Raw genomic sequence first — 22,840 nt, 5'->3', positions numbered from 1 at the left:
TTGGAGATGGTCATTGCCTGGCACTTGTGTGGCGCGAATGTTAGTTGCCACTTATCAGCCCAAGCCTGGATATTGTCCAGGTCTTGCTGCATTTCTACACGGACTGCTTCAGTATTTGAGGAGTTGCGAATGGTGCTGAACATTATGCAATCATCAGCGAACATCCCCACTCCTGACCTTATGATTGAAGGAAGGATATATGGTTCTGTACTATACTATCTAAGTCATTAATAAATATAGTCAACAGTTGTAAAAACTTTTAATGTCAATTCTGATATCCCTGGTAAGTTTCTTTTCATATTCCTTTTTGCAGCTCTTACTATCTTTTTTGTCTTCCTTGACTGTTCTTTATATATCTCCCAATCCCCAGGATCTACATTATTCATTGCACTTTGTATACGCTTTCCTTTAATTTTATGTTGTCCCTCACCACTTACATTGACCATGGCGGTTTTATTTGGTATGTAGGACTCTTTCTCCTTAAGAGTATATACTGGTCCTGTATAAGCTAATTTCTTTTTGAACATTTCCCACTGTTCATCTGCAGTTTTACCCAATAACATATTTGGACTCCCCCACAAGTGGAAATATCTTCCTCGGTTTACCCTATTGAACATTGTGCTATTATTTCATTGTGTTGGTTTGTCTGGGTCAGGAAGTATCAAGGGTTTTACATAGCTAGAGGCAGGCCTTGCTCGGAGCACGTTGTTACTCTGACTTTCTTAATGGGAGATCTGGACCTACGTGGAAGGTTTCTCGATTGAGTAGGCTTCAAGGAATGAGCTGCCAGGCTTTCTGGGTCTTACTTGTATTATCTTTGCCTCATTTAAGTAATAACAACATATGGCTGGAACAGCTGTGAGTTGTTGGAGTTGCTTACTGTTTAAGAAGGAAGAGGGGTGAGTAACTGAGATATTAAAGCGTAGAATTATTTTTTGCAGAGCTAGCCATTGATTAGTAGCTCTCAAACATGTGAAAGTTGCTATGATTTCCAAAATACTTATAACGAGACAACAACTTGCATTCGTACATGACCCTTCACATGAAGAAATGACCCCATAGGGCATCAAGGGCACCCAGCAAGAAATAGAAAGAAAGAACTTTCATTTATATATTATCGTTTCCCTCCTCAGGATGTCCCAAAGTGCTTTGCAGCCAATGAAGCAATTTTGAAGTGCAGTCACTGTTGTAATGTAGGAAACACAGGAGGCAATTTGTCCACAGCAAGCTCCCATAATGACCAGATAATCTGTTTGTGGTGGTAGTGATTGAGGGATAAATATTAGGATATCATCTTTGAAGGAATGTCACCTGAGCAGGAAGTTTCAGGCTCGGTTTAACATCTCATCAAAATGACAGGACCTCAGTACTGCACTAAAGTGTTAGCTGAGACTGGGACTTGAACACATACCTTAGTACTCTTGTTGCTGAGTTACAGTCACTGAACCAAGACTGACACCTACATGGGAGAGACATTAGGAGAGGTGACTGGAGGAGTGGTAACAAAGGTGGGTTTTGAGGAAATATGAGGTGGAGAAAGGGGTTTAGCAAGAGAACCATGAAGCGTAGGGCCACGGAGCCTGCGATTGTGGGTCCTGGAATGTTGCTGCAACGGGGAATTTGTTGTAGTGTGCTTTGCTGAGGTGGCCTGCTGAAGGGACCTTTCCAGATTTGACAGTATCCCCTTCCTCCCATATTGGCACTGCACTGCCAAAACACTTTGCCAGGTTTATAGAGGTAAGGGGGTAGCTGAACCTTTGGGGCAGAGCTTTAAAAGTGAAGGTGCAGCATCTTGGTTCTCATGTAGGTAGTTTGGGGAGCATCTTTGATGAAAGTGTTGGAAAAAGAGGACAAGGGTTGACATTTCCCAGGGTGCAGCCACGAATGCTGCCTTTACTGAGAGACCCTTTGAAGTCATCTGGAAGGAAGTTTAGGCAAGAAGGCATGCCCTCTTGGGCACCCTCTTCAACAAGGTGCAGTGAAGGCTTCTTGGGAAGAGGAGATCAGTGCAATCTCTGAAGTAAAGAGGACAACCTTTCCAGTGAGGCAGAAAGACCCTCAGAGTTCCTTAACTTAAATAAGCCTTCCACTTATTTGTTGGAACAGGTCTACAATGCCAGGCCTCTAACGCAGGCAGATACCCTTCCATCTTTTCCAGCTTCGTACTCGTTGGCAATGCTTCCTTATCTTCCACTGATGTGTAGCTGCACTAAAAACTCTTAGAACCATTTTATCCAGTGGGAAGTTGGTGCAGAAAAGTTTCTGTGTGCAGCTGTTCAATGGGTGCTTCCAAGTCCAAACTCTCTCTTTCTTGCTCTTGTTCATCAGTGGGCCCTTCCTCTGCTGCTACTGGTCCATTTCTTCCACATGGTCCCATCTCCATGAGGAGCTTGTGGAATCACTAAAGGAATGGCTACTCTGTGGATCAAAGTTGCCTCTACCAGGCAAGACATTTTGACGTTTTGGGGTGGGGAAGTCAATGTCTGCAAACGAGTATGTCCGGATGCTGCTCCGCTCTGTATTAAAAGGAAATACAAAAGAAATTCCAAGCCAAGGAATGCCAAAAAATAAGTGGGCAGATTGAGGAAGAAGCAAAAAGCTCAGTAGTAGTTGGTTAGGAAGACAATAAGTTTGCCTTTAAGAAGTCTGGGTGCCACCTAAGTCAGCTGTCCCAAGCTCTGCTCTAGCCCTTTGCTCAGATCCTGGAGTGGGACTTGAACCTAGAACCTAATAACTCTGAGGTAAGATAGCTATCAACAGAGTCACAGCTGATAAAATATTAAAGGAGCTGTGATGTAAGACAAATAGAAATGTTCTGAAAGAGAATGAGGATTGTAAAGTTGATGCTGTTGCAGAGATGGGGTAATAGTTGAGTGGGACATTGTAGGGGTAAGATACAAGGAGCAGAATTCTACATGAATTGGACATTGTGTTGGAAGAAACTTGGCATGCTGTTGGAAGGAGTTGGAGAAACCAAACTGTGAGGTGATGGTTTGCTTTGATAGTGGTGGTGGTGAGGTAGGGGCAAAGCAGGCCACCTAATGGAGGCAGACACAGGCACCTTTTCTTGGCATAGCAGAGATAAATGGAGAATGCAACCTCAAAATAAACCATGATGTGAGTTCATAGGTTGAACTAGTGAAAAGCATATTTCGGACTGATGTCAGGAAGTATCCTTAATAAGTGATCCATGCACAATCAGGATTGTGTAGACAAAAAAATATGGAATCACTTAAGAAACAGCTGGATTCTATAATGGGGGAACTATAGGATCTTTCTTGATGGATATGTTAAGACGGGCTGAAGATTCTTTCTTATCTAATTTGTTTTTGAGATATCCTTGATCAGTAAGTGACTATAAGATTCAGACCCAGGGTATCATTTTCCAAAGTTTCTCTGACAAAAGAACACTGTTAATGCTTAGTTCTGCCTCTGCCATTTTGATTGGGAATTTGTAATTGTACGGAGAGTTAGATTTTTAGCACTGTGCAGCATGATCTCAGTGGACTGCCAAGATTCCATTTGCAAGACAGGAAACAAATCTTTCTTAAAAAGTACAGTAAAGTCTATCTGATGTCTCCCTTTGGAATTGACTGCAGGTGCTTTCCAGGCATCTGGCCTCCTACTCATGTCCAGACTTGCCTTTGTTATTTGGATATTGCAACATTTGTTAGTTGAACATCAGAGACAGTGTTTTTTTTTTAGTTAATATAAGAGAAAAATACTGCAGTTGACAGAAATCTGAAATAAAAACAGAAAATGCTGAAGATACTCAGCAGGTCAGGCTTTAGCAACCTGAAATGTTAACTCTGTTTCTTTCTCTACAGATGCTGCCTGACCTGTTGAAAAGACTTTTTCTTCTTTTTCTATTTCAAATAGAATTTACACTTCCACACGCAGATATTACTGTCAGCCTCTTGCTATTATCAAACGTGCTCATGTTAAATTACTGTCTTTGACGTGAACAGAAGTATCAAAGGCCCTGAAAATCTGTGGAACCTCTCCGCAAGGGAGTGTCCACTGGTCTTCCTCTCCTTCTGAGTCCACTAAAGTATACAAAGTCAGGGGTGCTCACCTTATTAATATTTCTTTGATTGCCACCCATCTTAGATTCCCTCCAAGGGATGGGAGAGCGGGGTTGAGAAATGCAGACCTGATCACTGCTGTAGTGATCAGTGACTCCTATTATCCCTCTACAAACTTTTCAGCCGGGCTGGGGGCGGTTTCAGTGACACCGAGGCAAGTTTTGTCATGGTCCCCAAACCTGCCAGCATGGAAACCAGGACAGAGGAAATTCCCAGCACGGGGACCTTCTTTCCAGCCCCGCTCCCTCCAATGTCAATGGGTTACATTTGGGGAGGACTGGTTGCATCCTGCACCCGAGCAATTTCCCCACCACCCTCCAATGCTCTGCTGGCAAACTTACGTCGGATGTATGTATCTGCGTTGTGTGGATTTTCAGTCTCAGCCTGTTCATTTCAAGCCAGATAATGATTCTATTTCCTCTGGTGGGGGAATGAAGAACAAGAGACTGTAATGTTAAAATTAGAGCTAGGCCGTTTAGTGAAATGAAGCAATTTTTCACTAATGGAAATCTGTAACTCCCTTGCTCAAGAAGTTGTGGCGACTTGGACAGCTGGAGCTTTCAAGATGAGATCGATAGATTATTTTTCTTTGGTAACAGTATGACAGGATATAGATCTAAGACAGGTAAATGGAGTTGAGCTACCGATCATCCATGGTCTAACTGAATGGTGGAATAGGTTGAGGGTCTGAATAACTTACTGCTGTTCCTGTGTATAATGATCAGCTATAAATCTTCTTCAGCCACATTTAAGGATTAATTATCTGAGGATGAGTCAACCATGTTGGTTTGGGACTGGAGTCACTTCTAGGCCAGACCAGATAAGGATAGCAGGTTTCCGTCCCTAAAGGCCATCAGTGGACTGGTTGGGTATTTAGTGACAATCTGATGCTAGCTCTTCATTTCCAGATATTTTAAATCTCAGAATCACAAAATTGTTACAGCACAGAAGGGGGACATTTGGTCCGTCATGTCTGTGCTGGCTTTCTGAAAGAGCAGTTTACCTAGTGCAACTCCCCAGCCTTCTCCCCGCAGACCTGCGCGTTTTCCTTTTCAGATAACAATCCAATTCCCTCTTGACGGCCTCAATTTAACCTGCTTCTACCACACTGTTAGGCAGTGCATTCCAGATCCTAACCATTCGCTGTGTGAAAAAGTGTGTCCTCATGTCACTACTGCTTCTTTTGCCAATTAACTGAAATCTGTGCCCTCTTGTTCTTGAACCTTCCACCAATGGGAGAAGATTTTCCCTATCTACTCTGTCCAGACCCCTCACGATTTTGAACACCTCTGTCAAATCTCCTTTCAACCTTCTCTTCTCCAAAGCAAAGAGTCCCACTTTATCCAATCTATCCACATAACTGAAGTTCATCATCCTTGGAACCATTCTTGTGAACCTTTTCTGCACTCTCCGAACTGAACTGAATTTTCAAAATACGGTGGTGGAATTTGCAATAACATTCGCTGGATTACTAGTCAAGTAACACTGTCACGACGTTACTGTATCCCTTATCCAGTAACATAACATTATGAGGCGATGGTGGCATCGTGGTAATGGCACTGGACTAGTAATCCAGAGGCCCACGATAATCCTTGGGGACATGGGTTCAAATCCCACCACGACAGCTGGCAGAATTTAAATTCAAATAATTAATTTTAAAAGTATGGAATTGAAAACTAGTCTCAGTAATGGTGCCATTAATTGTTGAAAACCCATTTGGTTCACTAATGTCCTTTAGGGATGGAAATCTGCATCCTGGCCTGGCCTACATGTGACAACTGATTGACAGCAATGTGATTGACTTTTAAATGCCTTCTGAAATGGCCTAGCAAGTCAGTCAGTTGTCAAGGACATTTAGGGATGGGCAACAAATGCTGGCAATGCCTACATCCCATGGAAGAATAAAAAAAAGCCACAACACTACTGTATCCCCCATTCAGTAACATAGCCACAATACGACTGTATCCCCGACTCAATAACATAGCATAACACAACTGTATCCCCTATCCAGTAACATAGTCACAACACAACTGTATCCCCTATTCAGTAACATAGCCACAGCACTTTTGTATTCCCTATTCAGTAACATAGCAACAACACTACTGTATCTCCTATTCAGTAAGATAGTCACAACACGACTGCAGCCCCTATTCAGTAACATAGCCACAATACGACTGTATCCCCGACTCAATAACATAGCATAACACTACTGTATCTCCTATTCAATGACATAGCACAACACGACTGCATCCCTTATCCAGTAACATAGTCACAACACTACTGTATCTCCTATTCAGTAAGATAGTCACAACACTTCTGTATCCCCTATTCAGTAACATAGCAACAACACTACTGTATCTCCTATTCAGTAACATAGCCGCAGCACTTTTGTATTCCCTATTCAGTAACACGGCCACAACACTACTGTATCTCCTATTCAGTAAGATAGTCACAACACTTCTGTATCCCCTATTCAGTAACATAGCCGCAGCACTTTTGTATTCCCTATTCAGTAACACGGCCACAACACAACTGTATCCCCTATTCAGTAAGATAGCCACAACACGACTGCAGCCCCTATTCAGTAACATAGTCACAACACAACTGTATCCCCTATTCAGTAACATAGCCACAGCACTTTTGTATTCCCTATTCAGTAACATAGTCACAACACAACTGTATCCCCTATTCAGTAACATAGCCACAGCACTTTTGTATTCCCTATTCAGTAACATAGTCACAACACGACTGTATCCCCTATTCAGTAAGATAGCCACAACACGACTGTATCCCCTATTCAGTAACATAGTCACAACACAACTGTATCCCCTATTCAGTAACATAGCCACAGCACTTTTGTATTCCCTATTCAGTAACATAGTCACAACACGACTGTATCCCCTATTCAGTAAGATAGCCACAACACGACTGTATCCCCTATTCAGTAACATAGTCACAACACAACTGTATCCCCTATTCAGTAACATAGCCACAGCACTTTTGTATTCCCTATTCAGTAAGATAGCCACAACACGACTGTATCCCCTATTCAGTAAGATAGCCACAACACGACTGTATCCCCTATTCAGTAACATAGTCACAACACGACTGCAGCCCCTATTCAGTAAGATAGCCACAACACGACTGCAGCCCCTATTCAGTAACATAGTCACAACACGACTGCAGCCCCTATTCAGTAAGATAGCCACAACACGACTGCAGCCCCTATTCAGTAAGATAGCCACAACACGACTGCAGCCCCTATTCAGTAACATAGCCACAACACGACTGTATCCCCTATTCAGTAACACGGCCACAACACGACTGTATCCCCTATTCAGTAACACGGCCACAACACTTTTGTATCCCTTATTCAGTAACATAGCCACAACACTTTTGTATCCCTTATTCAGTAACATAGCCCCAACACGACTGCAGCCCCTATTCAGTAACATAGCAACACTTTTGTATCCCCTATTCAGTAACATAGCCACAACACACTTGCATCCCCTATTCAGTAACCTAGTCACAGCACGACTGTATCCCCAATTCAGTAACAGTCACAAAACTACTGCATCCCCTATTCAGTAACATAGTCACAACATGACTGTATACCTTATTCAGTAACATAGTCGCAAAACGACTGTAACCCTTATTCACTAACATAGCACAACACTTTTGTATCCTCTATTCAGTAACATAGCCACAACACTACTGTATCCCCTATCTAGTAACATGGCACAACACTACTTCATCCTCTATCCAGTAACATAGTACAATACTACTGTATTCCCTATCCACTAACATAGCCACAACTCTACTGTATCCCCTATCAAGTAACATACCCACACTACAGTATCCACTATTCAGTAACATAGGCTCAACAGTACTGCATCCCCATCCACTAACATAGCCACAACACGACTGTATCCCCTATTCAGTAACATAGCACAACATTACTGTATCCCTTATTCAGTAACATTGCACAACATGACTGTATCCCCCATCCAATATCTTGGCACAACACGACTGTATAGCCTAGTCAGTAACAAAGGCACAACAGTACTGTATACCCTAGTCAGTAACAAAGGCACAACACTATTCTATAATAAAAGCAAAATACTGCGGATGCTGGAAATCTGAAACAAAAACAAGAAATGCTGGATTCACTCAGCAGGTCTGGCAGCATCTGTGGAAAGAGAAGCAGAGTTAACGTTTCGGGTCAGTGACCCTTCTTCGGAACTGACAAATATTAGAAAAGTCACAGATTATAAACAAGTGAGGTGGGGGTTGGGCAAGAGATAACAAAGGAGAAGGTGCAGATTGGACCAGGCCACATAGCTGACCAAAAGGTCACGGAGCAAAGGCAAACAATATGTTAATGGTGTGTTGAAAGACAAAGCATTAGTACAGATTAGGTTTGAATATACTGAATATTGAACATCAGCAAGTGCAAACCTGAAGAAAAACAACCTGAAAAAAACAGTGGGTAAGCAAACTGAACAAACTAAGATGAAATGAAATAAATGCAAAAAGAGATTGTAAAAAATGTAAAAAGGAATGCAAAAAAAAAAAGGAAGAAAAAATAACTAAAAATGACTAAAAATGAAAGTAAAGTGGGGGGCTGTCATGCTCTGAAATTATTGAACTCAATGTTCAGTCCGGCAGGCTGTAGTGTGCCTAATCGGTAGATGAGATGCTGTTTCTCGAGCTTGCGTTGATGTTCACTGGAACACTGCAGCAATCCCAGGACAGAGATGTGAGCATGAGAGCAGGGGGGAGTGTTGAAATGGCAAGCAACCGGAAGCTCAGGGTCCTGCTTGCGAACTGAGCGGAGATGTTCCGCAAAGCGGTCACCCAGTCTGCGCTTGGTCTCCCCAATGTAGAGGAGACCACACTGTGAGCAGCGAATACAGTTTACTACATTGAAAGAAGTACAAGTAAATCACTGCTTCACCTGAAAGGAGTGTTTGGGGCCTGGGATAGTGAGGAGAGAGGAGGTAAATGGGCAGGTATTACACCTCCTGCGATTGCAAGGGAAGGTGCCCTGGGACGGGGACGAGGTGGTGGGGGTAATGGAGGAGTGGACCAGGGTGTCGCGGAGGGAACGATCCCTTCGGAATGCTGACAGGGGAAGGGAGGGGAAGATGCGACTGGTAGTGGCATCACGCTGGAGGTGGCGAAAATGGCGGAGGATGATCCTTTGGATATGGAGGCTGGTGGGATGAAAAGTGAGGACAAGGGGAACCCTGTCACGGTTCTGGGAGGGAGGGGAAGGGGTGAGGGTAGAGGTGCGGGGAATGGGTCGGACACGGTTGAGGGCCCTGTCAACCACAGTGGGGGGAAATCCTCGGTTGAGGAAAAAGGAGGTCATATCAGAAGCACCGTCATGGAAGGTAGCATCATCAGAGCAGATGCGTCGGAGACGGAGAAACTGGGAGAATGGAATGGAGTCCTTACAGGAGGTAGGGTGTGAAGAAGTGTAGTCGAGGTAGCTGTGGGAGTCAGTGGGCTTATAATGGATATTGGTAGACAACCTATCCCCAGAGATGGAGACAGAGAAGTCGAGGAAGGGAAGGGAAGTGTCAGAGATGGACCATGTAAAGGTGAGAGAAGGGTGGAAATTGGAAGCAAAGTTGATAAAGTTTTCTAGTTCGGGGCGGGAGCAGGAAACGGCACCGATACAGTCATCAATGTACCGGAAAAAGAGTTGGGGGAGGGGGCCTGAGTCGTACTGGAACAAAGAATGCTCGACATATCCCACAAAAAGACAGGCATAACTAGGACCCATGCGGGTACCCATAGCGACACCTTTTACTTGAAGGAAATGCATGGAGTTGAAGGAGAAGTTGTTCAATGTGAGAACAAGTTCAGCCAGGCGGAGGAGGGTGGTGGTGGATGGGGACTGGTTGGGCTTCTGTTCCAGGAAGAAGCGGAGAGCCCTCAAACCATCCTGGTGGGGGATGGAGGTGTAGAGCGATTGGACGTCCATAGTGAAGAGGAGGCGGTTGGGACCAGGAAACTGGAAATTGTCAAAATGACGTAGGGTGTCAGAAGAGTCACGGATGTAGGTGGGAAGAGACTGGACCAGCGGAGAAAAGATAGAGTCTAGATAGGAAGAAATAAGTTCAGTTGGGCAGGAGCAGGCTGACACAATGGGTCTGCCGGGACAGTCCCGTTTGTGGATTTTGGGAAGGAGGTAGAAGCGGGCTGTCCGGGGTTGCGGGACTATGAGGTTGGAAGCTGTAGAGGGAAGATCTCCAGAGGAGATGAGGTCAGTGACAGTCCTTTGGACGGTGGCTTGATGTTCGGTGGTGGGGTCATGGTCCAGAGGGAGGTAGGAAGAGGTGTCTGTGAGTTGGCGTTGAGCTTCTGCAAGGTAGAGGTCGGTACGCCATACAACAACAGCACCACCCTTGTCTGCAGGTTTGATGACCATGTCGGGGTTAGACCTGAGAGAACGGAGTGCCTCAAGTTCAGAGGGGGATAGGTTAGAGTGAGTGAGGGGGGCAGAGAAATTGAGATGACCAATGTCTCGCCGACAGTTTTCAATGAAGAGATCAAGAGTTGGTAAGAGGCCAGGGTGAGGGGTCCAGGTAGAGGGAGAATGCTGGAGGCAGGTGAATGGGTATGCTGGTCGGGGGGAGGACTCCTGGTCGAAGAAGTGAGCCCGGAGGCGGAGGCGACGGAAGAAGAGCTCAACGTCATGCCGAGCGCGAAATTCATTGAGGTGGGGGCGTAAGGGGATAAAACTGAGACCTTTGCTGAGTACAGAACGCTCAGCATCAGAGAGGGGGAGGTCAGAGGGTATAGTGAATACACGGCAAGGGGTCAGATCAGAAGGGGTGGGGTCAGAGGGAAGTGAAGCGGAAGGAGGATCTGGAGGGGCATTAGTCCCCATCAGCTGCTGGAGCTTGCGTTCCTTAACACCTGATAGGAAGAATAAAAGTTTTTAGTTAATGCGTCGGATGAAACGTAAGATGAGATGAAACTGCGGAGTAGAACAGATTTGAGATAAGGTGAGACGGTGCTGCTGGAGAGAGAGGTCCAGTGTGTGCATATGGCGGCGCATAGCACTGAGTGTGGATCTCAGGATGCGGCGAGAGTAGCAGTCCGAGGAACGTTGTATTTCTCGGAGATACCTGTGATCCTGGGTGGTTTCAAAGCATGATGGGTGAAACTGCAGTTGGAATCCACGTGGAATCAGTCGGAGCCGGAGACAGTCACTGAGGAAGGAGATGTGGCTGTGAAAACGAGTTTTGGTAGATACCTTATCAAACACCAGGAGGGAAATAGAAAGCAATGAAGGTGAACAAGGTAAAAGAGACAAACGAAAATCCCGTCGGAGAGAAGAGCAGAACTTCTTCAAGGTAGGCATTCCTGGAAGAGAAGTGGCAGTGAATTAAACACTAAAATAAAAGCAAAATACTGCGGATGCTGGAAATCTGAAACAAAAACAAGAAATGCTGGATTCACTCAGCAGGTCTGGCAGCATCTGTGGAAAGAGAAGCAGAGTTAACGTTTCGGGTCAGTGACCCTTCTTCGGAACTGACAAATATTAGAAAAGTCACAGATTATAAACAAGTGAGGTGGGGGTTGGGCAAGAGATAACAAAGGAGAAGGTGCAGATTGGACCAGGCCACATAGCTGACCAAAAGGTCACGGAGCAAAGGCAAACAATATGTTAATGGTGTGTTGAAAGACAAAGCATTAGTACAGATTAGGTGTGAATATACTGAATATTGAACATCAGCAAGTGCAAACCTGAAGAAAAACAACCTGAAAAAAACACTATTCTATACCCTATTTTGCAACAGGGAAATGATGGAACAAAATATGATTTTTTGTCTCTGTCAATATTGAGTTCGAAAGTGATGACATGTCAGGTTTTGATCTCTCACACTCCAGCTTTTAGTTGTGGTGGTTCCCGTGAACTTTAAAGACCCCACATTCAAAGAAGTGCAGGGAGTTTCCTTGGCCAAAATTCATCCCTCAACCGACATCATCAAGAACAGATGAATTAAGTACAACTGTTGCCTTCGCCTACATAACAGTTGCTGAACTTTGAAATTATTCATTGCAGGTGAAGTGCTTTGCGAATGTTTCTGTAACACAAGGTGAAGAACAAGTCCTTTCATTCTTGTGTATAGCTTGTGAGGGAAAAGGAAATGCAGCACCTGTGGAACAAGTGGGGAATTTATGAGGGGGATGGTTAGATGCATGTTGGATAAGGTAAAGGACCTTTGCTTTAAATTTTATTTGGTCTTGATAGACTTGACGTTGATGTGAGCAGAATAGAATATCATTCTGTTCCTCGCCACTTGGTTTGATGAGCACAAAGAACATTGCCCTACTCCCTACCTATAGGGGTATATTTTTCTCTTTGTTTGGGCATTCCGCTCACCTGGAGAGAGCGAAAAGAGAAATACTGGATAGAGAGGTCTGAAGGATTGTTACAGAAATCATATTTCAAATGGATGGAAAGTCAGTGAGTGTTGTGTGTGCTCCCTCTTTCCACTCCAACCAAGCAGTAATTCACACCCAGTCAGTGAAAATTTCTGAGTAGAGCTTTACTCAACCACAAGACATCCAAAATAGATTTAGTTCACATTGCACAAATGTGTTCAATTACTTTAATCCTCACACTGGCTTTGAAATGGGAACATTTGAGTCAATTTCATACATCATAACATTTCCTGGTTTAAAAAAGGGAAGATGTACCCTTCACAGCCACATGCATAAAATTAGAAAGTGCCACCATCAGAATTACATTAGAAAACAGACAGTTGGATGGAGTCCTGGCATAATTTGCATCTTTTCTCATGATTCTTTCAATGAGAAAATGCCTTGAGGTGTCCTGTTTTACTCTCCATTTTAACCACGCGGAGAATTTTTTTTAAATGGGGCGCTCCCCATGGAGTCTCAGCCGAGGGAGCAGGTCAAGAAATCGTCATCTTGTGCTCCTGACAACTGTCCAATGGGGCAGAAATTCGTGGGGAGCCCTCCCCTGAATTCTCCATTCTGATGGTAGAGTTCCATAGGTGGGAGTTTGCGTTCAAAGGCTCTGGCCAAATTAAAGGAGGGTGAAATAACTGCGTCAGCTCATACGAACATACGAATTAAGAACAGGAGTAGGCCACTCGGCCTGACGAGCCTGCTCCGCCATTCAACAAGATCATGGCTGATCCGATTGTAACCTCAACTCCACATTCCCACCTACCCCCAATAACCATTCACCCTCTCGCTTATCAAGAATCTATCTACCTCTGCCCTAAAGATGTAGAAAGACTCTTTTGAGGAAAAGAGTTCCAAAGATTCACAACCCTCTCCATGAAAAAAAACTCTCAACTAAACCCATGAAATGTTTCTTTGCCAAAGTTTTAAAATATATTACGGATTCCGTCACTGTTTTTGGAAGGTGGGTTTGGTAGCTTCTTAGTAGGAAGGGAAAAAATATATACAAGGATTTTGGACAAGATCAGGTAAATAGCTTGGCAGTGCAAGAGATTGGAAGCTGTAATCCCATGAAATTGCTGGAAGGGAGACTACATTATAGCCCTGTATCAGTTACTGTGCAAACATATATAAATGCAGCCCACGAGGAACAGTCGTAATCTCCTGTGATGCGTCCGGTGGAATTTTCCTTTAGATTTCATGGCTGGGGAAACCGAATCCAAACGCTGTTTAGGAATGCGTGGTCTGTCCTGAATCCCACTCAATTAAACACAGCACAGAGCCGAATCAAACGGCTTCCGCTCCGCCGCGTCCCACTTGCTGTGATAAAATAGCAACTGATCCGAATACAATTCAGGCGTGTGCTGAATGAATGCTGATCAAAGCTGGCTCGGCTTTTCCTAACCTTTCAGAGCAGCACCAGTTCTCATTTCTAACTCCTGAAGGTTACCTCCGCTGTGTTAGATTCTTGCAAGGAAGTGAACCTACCAAAGCAATTGCTTTCTCTTTTCCTGCAAAACTAGAGTCCAGAGAGGAATCAACCAAAGCCGAATGTTATTAATTATTCTGAATTTGAAAAAAAAATTAACTCCACAAATTCTTACTTCAAAATAAGCAGCTAGGGACTAACATTTCTGGAGAAACCTGATCTCCACGACGGAATGCCAGAAATTCCGGAACAACTGAGTAAATGACCATTTATACCATTTCTTCGGCAATCTTCAGCAAAAGTTACAACGCCCACCCCGACCCCGGAAATTCATTGTGAAATGGGGCTCCACTTTCTAACATCAAAGGAATTCAATAAAATGAAGCAAAATAATTTATCCTCTAATTTCATTTTGATTTTCAGTACTTAAGGTGCACAAATTCCCCTCTGAACTCTTCTCTTGCCTTTGCGACAATGAAGTCCAGGCTATTTGTAAGAAAAGTGTGAAGAGGTTAAGAGGGCAAAAATACAAAGGAATGAGATAAGCCATATAGTAATAGTTATTCATCAAACATTGTGAAAGATCCACCAGGAGAGACGTTCTAGACAGCTGTTCTAATTCCATATAAAATTGGGTTAAAATAGATTGGAAAAATGTGGAGTGATGTAGTTTACAGGGATTTTAGGGAAAAAGCCTTGGATAAAGTATCACATTGCTGACCCTTATTGACTGCGGGTCAGGCAACACCTCAAACTTAAAATTCTCATCCTTGTGTTCAAAACTCTCTGTGGCCTTGGTCCTCATTATCTCTGTGATCTCCGCCAGCCCCACAGCCCTCTGAGAACTCTGCGTTTCTCCAATTTTGGCCTTTTTTGCATCCGCGATTTCCTTCACCCCACCATTAGCAGCAGTGCCTTCAGCTGTCTAGGCCCTGGAAATTCCACCCTAAAATGCTTCACTCTCTCTCTCCTCCTTCCTGATGCACCCTTAAAATAGACATCTTTGATCAAGCTTTTATGTCGCTTGTCCTAATGTGGTTTGGTGTCAAATTTTCTCCAATAATGCTCTTGTGAAGTGCCTTGGTAGTTGTACTTTGTTAAAGGCACCATATATTTTTTATTTAGTCATTCATAGGATGTGGGCATCTTATTGCCCATCTATAATTGCCCTTGAAAAGGTGGAGGGTGAACTACCGTCTTGAACTGCTGCAGTCTGTGTGCTGAAGGTCCAGGATTTTGACCCAGCAATGATGAAGGAGAGCGATATATTTACAAGTCAGGAAAATGTGTGACTTGGAGGGGAACTTGGAGGTGGTGGTGTTCCCATGCACCCTTTCCCTTGTCCATATCTAGGTGGCAGAGGTACATCTCTTTACTAATTTGCATGCTTCTCGGTATCTCTGTATCACAACTTCCTTTTGCAACGTTGTAAGAAATGGATGTCTAATAACCTTATAAAATTTTAAGAAAATTAATCATATATTAGAGAAATACCTCTCTCTTATTAAGACACAGTGTAGGCCTGTTATCTCTGCCAAGGATATGACTGTAGCACACGCTCTGCAACAAGACATTCCTAAAGCTGATAAGAGGCTGCCTTGTACCATCTCCAGACGAGTGTCTGGCAGAAGTTTCCAAACGGTACCTAGCAAGCAATAAGCTACAAGATGACGGGGCAGAGTGATGGGTATGGGAGGAGTTTACTTTGAATGCCTGTCCCTTGATGATTGGGCATTTGGAATTGGACAAGTGATTGACATAGGACACTCATCAGCCCCGACAAATAAAGTATATAAACAGGAGGGAAATAGTGAGTCTTCTTCGGACAGAAGGAGAGATTCCTGAAACTCGGCTTTGGCTGGGTGTTAGCCTTCGGCCTAACACTTTGGTAAGCTCAAGAAGACAGAGGACCCAAGGACCGAAGAGTCCACCAATGCCTTGCCTGCCTCATTCATTGGGGAGACTGTCACCACTGTTCTGCCCCACCATATGATCTGATATCCATAATCAACCTTTTTTTTATTCATTCATGGGATGTGGGCGTTGCTGGCCAGGCCAGCATTTGTTGCCCATCCCTAATTGTCCTTGAGAAGGTGGTGGTGAGCTGCCTTCTTGAACCACTGCAATCCATGTGGGGTAGGTACACCAACAGTGCTGTTAGGAAGAGAGTTCCAGGATTTTGACCCAGCGACAGTGAAGGAATGGCGATAAAGTTCCAAGTCAGGATGATGTGTGACTTGGAGGGGAACTTGCAGGTGGTGGTGTTCCCATGCATCTACTGCCCTTGTCCTTCTAGTTGGTAGAGGTCACGGGTTTAGGAGGTACTGTCTAAAGAGCCTAGGTGCGTTGCTGCAGTGCATCTTGTAGATGGTACACACTGCTGCCACAGTGCGTCGGTGGTGGAGGGAGTGAATATTTGTAGATGGGGTGCCAATCAAGCGGGCTGCTTTTTCCTGGATGGTGTCGAGCTTCTTGAACGTTGTTGGAGCTGCACCCATCCAGGCAAGTGGAGAGTATTCCATCACACTCCTGACTTGCGCCTTGTAGATGGTGAATAGACTTTGGGGAGTCAGGAGGTGAGTTCCTACCCTCTGACCTGCTCTTGTAGCCACAGTATTTATATGGCTACTCCAGTTCAGTTTCTGGTCAATGGTAGCCCCTAGGATGTTGATAGGGGGGGATTCAGCGATGGTAATGCCGTTGAACGTCATGGGGCGATGGTTAGATTCTCTCTTGTTGGAGATGGTCATTGCCTGGCACTTGTGTGGCGCGAATGTTACTTGTCAGTTATCAGCCCAAGTCTGGATATTGTCCAGGTCTTGCTGCATTTCTACACAGACTGCTTCAGTATCTGAGGGGTCACGAATGGTGCTGAACATTGTGCAATCATCAGCAAACATCCCCACTTCTGACCTTATGATTGAAGGAAGGTCATTGAAAAAGCAGCTGAAGATGGTTGGGCCTAGGACACTACACTGAGGAACTCCTGCAGTGATGTCCTGGAGCTCAGATGATTGACCTCCACCAACCACAACCATCTTCCATTGCGCTAGGTGTGACTCCAACCAGTGAAGGGTTTTCCCCCTGATTCCCATTGACCTCAGTTTTGCTAGGGCTCCTTGATGCCATACTTGGTCAAATGCTGTCTTGATGTCAAGGGCAGTCACTCTCACCTCACCTTTTGAGTTCAGCTCTTTTGTCCATGTTTGAACCAAGGCTGTAATGAGATCAGGAGCTGAGTGGCCCTGGCGGAAACCAAACTGAGCGTCACTGAACAGGTTATTGCTAAGCAAGTGCCGCTTGATGGCACTGTTGATGACACCTTCCATCACTTTACTGATGATTGAGAATAGGCTGATGGGGCGGTAATTGGCCGGGTTGGACTTGTCCTGCTTTTTGTGTACAGGACATACCTGGGCAATTTTCCACATTGCTGGGTAGTTGCCAGTGTTGTAGCTGTACTGGAACAGCATGGCTAGTGGCACGGCAAGTTCTGGAGCACAGGTCTTCCGTACTATTGCCGGAATATTGTCAGGGCCCATAGTCTTTGCAGTATCCAGTGCCTTTAGTCGTTTCTTAATATCATGCGGAGTGAATCGAATTGGCTGAAGTCTGGCATCTGTGATGCTGGGGACTTCAGGAGGAGGCCGAGATGGATCATCAATTCAGCACTTCTGGCTGAAGATTGTTGCAAATGCTTCAGTCTTATCTTTCGCACTGATGTGCTGGGCTCCCCCATCATTGTGGATGGGGATATTTGTGGAGCCACCTCCTCCAGTTAGTTGTTTAATTGTCCACCACCATTCACGGCTGGATGTGGCAGGACTACAGAGCTTAGATCTGATCCGTTGGTTATGGGATCGCTTAACTCTGTCTATCGCATGCTGCTTATGCAGTTTGGCATGCAGATAGTCCTGTGTTGTAGATTAACCAGGTTGACACCACATTTTGAGGTATGCCTGGTGCTGCTCCTGGCATGACCTCCTGCACTCTTCATTGAACCAGGGTTGGTCTCCTGGCTTGATGGTAATGGTAGAGTGGGGGAATATGCCGGGCCATGAGGTTACAAATTATGGTTGAGAACAATTCTGCTGCTGCTGATGGCCCACAGTGCCTCATGGATGCCCAGTTTTGCATTGCTAGATCTGTTTGAAATCTATCCCATTTAGCACGGTGGTAGTGCCACACAACACGAAGGTGGGTATCCTCAATGTGAAGGCGGGACTTCGTCTCCGCAACGATTGTGCAGTGGTCACTCCGACCAATACTGTCATGGACAGATGCATCTGCGGCAGGCAGATTGGTGAGGACGAGGTCAAGTATGTTTTCCCCTCTTGTTGGTTCCCCCACCACCTGCCACATCGTCTAGCAGCTATGTCCTTTAGGATTTGGCCAGCTCGGTCAGTAGTGGTGCTACTGAGCCACTCTTGGTGATGGACATTGAAGTCCCCCTCCCAGAGTACATTCTGTGCACTTGCCACCTGCAGTGCTTCCTCCAAGTGCTGTTCAACATGGAGGAGTATTGACTCATCAGTTGAGGGAGGGCGGTAGGTGATAATCAGCAGGAGGTTTCCTTGTCCATGTTTGACCTGATGCCATGAGACTTCATGGGGTCCAGACTCGATGTTGAGAATTCCCAGGGCAACTCCCTCCTTACTGTATACCACTGTGCCGCCACCTCTGCTGGGTCTGTCTTGCTGGTGGGACAGGACATACCCGGGGATGGTGATGGCATTGTCTGGGACATTGTCTGTCAGGTTTGATTCCGTGAGTATGACTATGTCAGGCTGTTGCTTGACTAGTCTGTGGGACAGCTCTCCCAACTTTGGCACAAGCCCCCAGATGTTAGTAAGGAGGACTTTGCAGGGTCGACAGGGCTGGGTTTGCCGTTGTCGTTTCCGGTGCCTTGGCCGATGTCGGGTGGTCCGTCAGGTTTCATTCCTTTTTATTGACCTCGCAGCAGTTAGATACAACTGAGTGGCTTGCTAGGCCATTTCAGAGGACATGTCAGAGTCAAAACCACACTGCTGTTGTTGTTACGGGTTGTATGTCTTTTCCCTTTATTTAGCTTATGCGTCATCATATTTAAACTGGTGCTTCTTAATATTCATTATATTTAAACTGTTTCTTCTTAATTAACTGCTTTAAAATCTCATAATGAGCTCGACCCCTTCTTTGGATATCTGTGACTCCCAAACCTAAATCTTACAATGTGAAGACTGACGAAGAGTATTGATTTAGCAATTCTGCCATACCCTTACTGTAGTCATACCTGAATCTGTTCTTAATGGGCCCATCTTATTTACCACTCTTTTTATACACTCTGCTTGAAAAATGTTAACAATAACCTTCGTATCATCTGCAAGTTATTTTTAATACTGTTTTCCACCCCTTTTTTATTCTTGCCATTGTTCCCCCCCCCCCCACCCCCCCACCCCTTTTATCTAACATTGATTTTTACTGACTCTTTCTTAGCCAGACTTTACTTCCTCTGTCTGTTGTCATCTTCTGAGTCTGTTTCCTAGAACGCTTAGCAAACCTGAATGAGGCTCTTCATTTTCAATTCATCAAAACTGAGCCAAAGGAATGTGTCATATCAAGGAATTCTTTCATCAAGATGAGAATATTTCTGTTTCAATCCCACTTGAAGTGTCTGTTGTAATATGTTCAATTGGTGCAGATTTAGGTCCCTGTTGATAGAGGCCATCAAAGGAAGATTTTTCCACAGGAAGTACTTGCTTATTAGGAATAACTCAGCTATTAAGCATGGAAAAATTGAGCCATTGTTTTTTAAAGGGCCTTTCAGAGTCATCAGCAATTATCAAAACAGTGGAATACAGTCCCTTGGGCCCTTTTCATGCTTTCCTTTGCATGCTCTGGCCATCTGATTTTTCAAATCTCTATTTCAAAGAAGAAAAGTCCTTTCTTTTACAAATCCCAAATGTAAAACAGAATGGGATTTTAATCTTGTCCTATCTTGTTAGATTCCCTTCTAATTTCACTTCATTATGGCCACTATTCCCTCGATGCTTCCTTGCTATCAGATTGCTAACTATTTCTGGTTCATTACTCAGAACTAAATCAGGTTTTGCCTGCTCCCTCCTTGGGTTGAAGGTTTGCTGGCTTTAATGCATTCAACAGATTCCTTTTCTTCTAGTGCTTCTAGTTCTTTCCTAGTCTATATGTAGGTTAAAATCTCCCATTTAAGGGCAGGTTTCCCTGATGTATGTGCAATCCTCTGTTAAATCCTCACAATATGCAGGGGTGGGAGGTCCATTGTGTATTTCCACCAACATTTCATGTGTATTGCTGTCCTTTGGCTTACAGTGGCGCAGTGATTAGCACAGCAGCCACACTACTCCAGTGACCCGGGTTCAGTTCTGGGTACTGCCTGTGCGGAGTTTGCAAGTTCTCCCTGTGACTGCATGGGTTTCTGCTGGGTGCTCTGGTTTCCTCCCACAGCCAAAGACTTGCATGTTGATAGGTAAATTGGCCATTATAAATTGTCCCTAGTGTAGGTAGGTGGTAGGCGAATGGTAGGGAATATGGGGTTAATGTAGAATTAGTATAAATGGGTGGTTGGTTGGCACAGACTCGGTGGGCTGAAGGGCCTGTTTCAGTGCTGTATCTCTCTATGACTCTTAATGGTTATGCATGTATGTAAAGGGGTAGAGAATGTGCAGGACTGAGAAAAACGATTGCAACTCATCTTGCTGGCGCCAAAGTTTTCAAAAAAAAAACTAACAGATCAAATAAAGAATTTAGGAGGAATTTCTTTCCACAGAGAGTGGCGAAAACATGGAACCCACTGCCACATGGAGTGGTTGCAGCAGAAAGCATTGATGCATTTAAGGGGAGGCTTGATGCATACATGCGGGAGAAGGAAATAGATTTGTGGGTCATGCTGCAGGGTGGGACAAGGTAATTTGAATGGGAGGAAACTTCTGTGAAGTATAAACACTGGCATAGACCAGTTGGGCCGAATGGCTTGTTTCTGTGCTGTAGATTCTAGTTAATCTGCTCTCCCTACCAGTCCCAACCATCTGCCATTCCTTCTTGAATTTACTGACACTGGCTACTGAGCAAGCTGTTCAATATATTTATCCCCAACTCCAGTGAGCTTTGGAGAGAATAGAATAAACGCATCTGCAGTTTATTCACCTTTTTACCTCCTCAGATGGATCGTCTGAACTATTTGTACCAAGCAAGGATTTAGTTTGTCTTTTCTATACAATATCGATATATTTTCTGCACAGCTGTGAGAGTTACAAAGCTTGAACTCTCTGACGGGTCAGCCCTGGCTCATTTGGTGGCACTCTTGCCTCTGAGTCAGAAGGTTGTCCAGACACTTGAACACATAACCAAGGGCTGACACTCCAATGCAGTACTGAGGGAGTGCTGCACTGTTGGAAGCGCTGTCTTTTGGATGAGAAACTAAATCAAGGCTCCATCGACCCTCTCAGGTGGGTGTAAAAGATCCCACCCCACCATTTAGAAGATGCTCAGGGGAGATTTCCTGGTGTCTGGGCCAACAGTAATCCTTCAACCAACATTACTAAAACAGATCGTGTAGCTATTTATCACATTGCTGTGTGTGTGAGAGACCTTGCTGTCTGCAAATTGACTGCTGTGTTGGAGGGGGTGGGAAGCAGGCTTTAACTAACGATGTTGTGGGGCAGGCTTGATGGAGCAGTTATTTTTATTTCAGATTTCCAGCATCTACAGTATTTTGCTTTTATTACATTAATGGAGCAGTTAGTCTTTTCCTGCCCGTCAGTTTGGCTTGGTGGTATGTCGTATGTTTTAATGAAAATTGTGTTTCACTTACTCACGGGCAGGAAGGCATTAGAAGTAATTTTGTTTGCTCTGTATTCCTGGTTTGCCAATGACTGGTGGAAGAGGTGGAGTGAGCCGTCTCCAAGGTAACGGGGCGGTCTTTACCATTGTTGGCCCAGTGTTGGACACAACCTACATTGAAATACGAGACTGGATGACAAGTTCTGCTGATGCTGGGGAGACCAGTTCAGTGTCTCCAATCCCCGGAATGCCACCCAGAGTAACTGCACTGCCGGATCTGTCAGCCTCTGCGAACTGTAAAAGTAAGTCGTTATCTTTGTGGCACAAGTTTTAGGAAGTTGAAATAAGTTGTTGAAAGATTAACATGGAATCTTCAGAAAGGTTGATATTAGCAGAGTGAGAATTATGATGAAAAAGAGACTGCCAAAAATTAATTTTATGAGAGCAGTTTGTGCAGGAATTAGATTTAAAGTAAGTGAATTTCATTCTATTCCGATTGAATTCCCTGCCATGTCCCGTTCGGAATTCTGTTTTAAAAATAGGATTCCGGTTAAAATCGTACAAACTAGATCTGGGCGTTGGACCTTTACTGATGTCCCATTGAGACGCGTCTGCAGTTCTCTCTGCCTTTGAGAGAAAGGTTTCACTTCTGTCTGCGATGGATCTCTCCCCAGGATCCACAATGACGACTGCGAGATTGTACCGTCTAAACCAGGTTGAAAAACACACACACTTTTATCTCTGAAACATCTCCCTTTGGAGATAACCTGAGAAGGAGTAGACGATTAAAGTAAAACCCTTTCTTTAAAACCCAGGTATTGCCAACGAGATGGTAGCTTGGTACACAGGTCGAGTTGTTGGAAAAAAAACCTCACCCGGACCCTGTGTTTCTGCTTTGTAAAAAAGTGCCTTTCTCAAATCTTAAAACTAATATTTCACGTTCTGCACGCACCTGCTTATGTACTTGTTACAACGAACTAGTTTCATTTTTTTAAAGCTCCGAATTGATTTTAAACGTCAAATTTATTCGCTTAGCGGCTCGGGGGCTCTGTGCTAATTCATATTAATTCACATT

Source organism: Heterodontus francisci, chromosome 8 (genome assembly GCF_036365525.1).
Source record: "Heterodontus francisci isolate sHetFra1 chromosome 8, sHetFra1.hap1, whole genome shotgun sequence".
Taxonomy (NCBI): domain Eukaryota; kingdom Metazoa; phylum Chordata; class Chondrichthyes; order Heterodontiformes; family Heterodontidae; genus Heterodontus; species Heterodontus francisci.
Note: the sequence above shows the minus strand (reverse complement) of the source record.